A 4,480-nucleotide genomic window follows, 5' to 3' on the forward strand; every position below is an offset into this window, starting at 1 on the left:
GCAAAATGCTCAGGTCTTGTGTACCCGGAGGCAAGTAGTTCCTCCTCTTCCAGTGCCCCTACGTGCCTGGGAAGGCATTCCCGGTCATCTGTGGCAGCCGGCTTTACAGAACATCGATAAATCAAAGGCGGTTTGGGTGGAAGAGAAAAGTGGACTCGTGTTTATTCAGCCAATTAGCAAAATGCCCAACAGTCCTTCTCAACTACGCGTCTCCTCTGAAATGATCTTGTGTTTGTGCACCCAACAAACACATTTGCTTGGAGATTATTTTTTTAGTCATTCAATATGATATATTTTTGAGTGTCTACTCTGCCACGTGCTAGGCTGGGTACTGATCATCCAGCGTGCTCAAGAGCAGACATAGAACCCACCCATCTGGCTCTTCGTACCTAAAAAGGGATAGACCTTTTCACCAGTAGGAATTCCAGTCCTTGTGAGAAGTTAACAGGCAGCTGCTGTCCTAGAGTGGGATAAAGACAGGCGTGTGTTTCAGTCAGGGATCCATGAACACAAGAATCAGAAACCTGCTCAAGCTAGCTCAGCCAGAGAGGTTGTTGAAAGGGACTCTGGAGCATGGGGTGCGTGGTCATGCCGTGTGGGTCGTGGAAAGTCACCAGGCAGCCATCTGCTCCTTGGATGCTCTCTACAGCTACACGATCCTGCTTCTACAAGGGCTATCATGATGCCCCCAAGTTGTGACCTCAGGTCATTAAATCTTTGAGGCTTTCCGGTTTGGCTCCCTGTATTGTCAGGGGTCCAGCAGGACACAGATGGTCTGCTCGAAAGGGGAGGTCAAAGAGAGCTTAGGGCAGAGACTATTTACCAGTAAAGGCCTCAGGGAAACCAACAAGGGACCCTGAAGCACCTTGGGGCTGGCAAAGTGGGAAACCATTTCTTTTTGTAGATCAGAAGGGGCAAGGGGAGGGAGCGGTGCCCTTGAACCTGGCAAAGCCTGTGGCAATGGGAGAAAGGCTGCCTGACAAGAGTCACGGCCTTCGGTAGAGGAATTCAGCCCCTGCCAAACCATAACCTGGCAGAGAGGGAACTGTGGGAATAAGGGCCCCTATCTTTCTCTCCTTCCACTCTTCTCTCTCCTGCTGGTGCCTCATGTTGGACAGATCAGGCTAGAATCCAGGAGGTCAGGGAGGCCAGTGGATACAATCCAGATAGAGGTCAGCTTCCCAGGGCACAGAGCAGGGCAGAGAAGGATAGGGTGTGGATTTGGAGGGGCAAATGGAGGATATCCATGGCTAACTTATGTGGTCTTTCCGTCTCACTTTCAAATGCCCAAGAGGGAGAATCTAATTGGATCAGCTCAGACTGAGGCAATGGTGGAAGGAGCTTCTGAGAGATAAGCACCATCATTCTCATTTCCAAGTTGAACAAACCAAGGTTGATAGAGGGGGATGGTGCACTCCCAAGATAACGAGTGGCAGTGCCACTGAGCTCGGGGAGCTGCCCTTCCTGAATATTCTCTCAGCAACATTCCTGGCCTGGGCTTAGAGAAGTACTTTCTGCGTTTCCCCTTCGACATGTTTCCAACAGGTGTTGTATTCAGGTGTCTCTATAAGATCATAAAGAGTTAGCAATGGGTGTGTGTGCCCTTCTAAGTATGTTCCATCTGAGAAGAGCACTGTTCCAGACCCACTGTGCACTGTCTGGTCCAGTATCCGAGACTCCCATGATGCTCCTTTCTACCTGCAGTTGGACTCCAGTGTTCGTCTGTGCTAGGCTTGCCTGGTGGGTTTTCTGGACAACGTGGAGTCCCCACACCATGGTCACTATACCTCCACAAGGGTCAGGGCCTGACTTCACAGGGCCTTTGCTCCTGATGCAGGCCTGAGCCATGCTTTTGACTTTGCTGTGCCTGGAGTAGCCTGGACACCTTGAAGAGAACAACCTCCATCCCAGCGCAGGTCAAAGGGGCTCCAAGAGGCCCCTTACTAGAACTACATTCACACCATCTGGGAAACTGTAAGTGCTTTCCTTTCTGGGAATCCTCAATAAAAGAGGTTCCTTGTGGTCGTGTCTTAAACTCTTCTGCCTGGAAAGCTTTACTAGGTGTCTTACCTAACCCCCTTTCAGTGTCATCGAAGCTTGTTTTGCTTAGTGAGAACAGAGTAGTCACCTGAGGTGTGTTCAGAGGCCAGTACAGACTTTGTTGTCAAGAGCAAGGAACAGTGAGAACATTCCCAGTGGAGCAGCTGCCATTCTGGGGCACCAGTTGTGTGGAGTGGGTGCCAACTGTGAGGGCCTGGGTTCCAGCCAGGTGTGTGGACTGGGTCACCATCTGAGTGGACTGGGGTGCCAGCCGTGAGAATCCAAGTGCCAGCCAGTTGAATGGACTGGAGTGCCAGCTGTGTGCACTGGGATGCCAGCCAGGTGTGGACTGGATTAGCAGCCAGCTGTGTACACTAGGTGCTCACTGTGTGGACTGGGGCTGCCAGCTGTGAGAACAGGGGTGCCAGCATGGGCCAAGTTGAGACTGGATGGCATCTCGGCTGCATGCTTACCACTGTTTATGGCACTGAGGTTCTCTTCAAGCAATTTCAATAAATCCAGGTCACTGAATCAAACTGTCTTTACCCAGTGACTTTTTTTTTTTTAACATCTTTATTGGGGTATAATTGCTTTACAATGCTGTGTTAGTTTCTGCTTTATAACAAAGTGAATCAGTTATACATATACATGTGTTCCCATATCTCTTCCCTCTTGCATCTCCCTCCCTCCCACCCTCCCTATCCCACCCCTCCAGGCGGTCACAAATCACCGAGCCAATATCCCTGTGCCATGCAGCTGCTTCCCACTAGCTATCTACCTTACGTTTGTTAGTGTGTATATGTCCATGACTCTCTCTCGCCCTGTCACAGCTCACCCTTCCCCCTCCCCATATCCTCAAGTCCGTTCTCCAGTAGATCTGCGTCTTTATTCCTGTCTTACCCCTAGGTTCTTCATGACTTTTTTTTTTCTTAAATTCCATATATATGTGTTAGCATACGGTATTTGTCTTTGTCTTTCTGACTTACTTCACTCTGTATGACAGACTCTAGGTCTATCCACCTCATTACAAATAGCTCAATTTCGTTTCTTTTTATGGCTGAGTAATATTCCATTGTATATATGTGCCACATCTTCTTTATCCATTCATCCGATGATGGGCACTTAGGTTGTTTCCATCTCCGGGCTATTGTAAATAGAGCTGCAATGAACATTTTGGTACATGACTCTTTTTGAATTTTGGTTTTCTCAGGGTATATGCCCAGTAGTGGGATTGCTGGGTCATAGGGTAGTTCTATTTGTAGTTTTTTAAGGAACCTCCATACTGTTCTCCATAGTGGCTGAACCAATTCACATTCCCACCAGCACCCAGTGACTTTTGATGCAGAATTGAAGATGTGTTTCTCTGATGTAAAGAAAAGAAAATGTCCTTAAGAATAATAAAACCATCATTAGGCATGGGACAGATCTTTCAGGATCACATTTTAAAGGGAAAGAATGACTATTTATGCTAAGATGTTAATTTGTTCATACTTGCTGAATGCCTACTATGTGCCAGACAATGTATAAATAATCATACTTAGATGACCAGGGCTCAAGATAAAGTACCTGGGGTTGTTTGTGTACTTGTTACCCACTATAAGTGAATGCTCCATGGCTGAGGCCAGAAGGGTGGGGAAGACTCTCCCGTTCATCCTTTCTTCTCATGGGAAACAATCATTACCCATAATCTATAGAGGCCTAGGTTGAGGGCAGTGTGAAGGACCATGATAGGTACACGATTGCAGACCAGAGCTGTGGGGTTCTTAGAGGTACTGGTTGTGAGGGGTGCAGCTCAGAGTGAGGGGACCTGAACAGTTCTGCAAAGGGAGATGATTTCTGACTTATCTAGCCACAGTTATCATTTCCACACTTTTCCTATATCATTCCTGCCCCCTTAAAAAATTTTTTTTTGAATTGAAATATAGTTGTTTCACAATGTTGTATTAGTTTCAGGTGCACAGTAAAGTGATTCAGTTACACATATATGTATAAATATATATATTCTTCTTTTATATTCTCTCGCATTGTAGGTTATTAAAAGACATTGAGTAGAGTCCCCTGTGTGCTATTGCAGTAGGTCCTTGTTCGTTATCTATTTTATATATAGTAGTGTGTATATTTGAAGTTCAAACTTTTAATTTATCCCTCTCTCCGCCTCCCCTTTTGTAACCATAAGTTTGTTTTCTATGTCTGTGAGTCTATTTGTTTTGTAAATAAGTTCATTTGTATCTTTTTTTTTTAAGATTCCACATATAAGCGATATAATATGATATTTGTCTTTCTCTGGCTTACTTCACTTAGTATGATTATCTCTAGGTCAATCCATGTTGCTACAAATGGCATTATTTCATTCTTTTTTATAGCTGAGTAATATTCCATTGTGTGTATATATACCACATCTTCTTTATCCATTCGTCTGTTGATGAACACTTAGGTTGCT

The sequence above is a fragment of the Grampus griseus genome, assembly GCF_964374135.1.
Source record: "Grampus griseus genome assembly, chromosome: 1".
Lineage (NCBI taxonomy): Eukaryota > Metazoa > Chordata > Mammalia > Artiodactyla > Delphinidae > Grampus > Grampus griseus.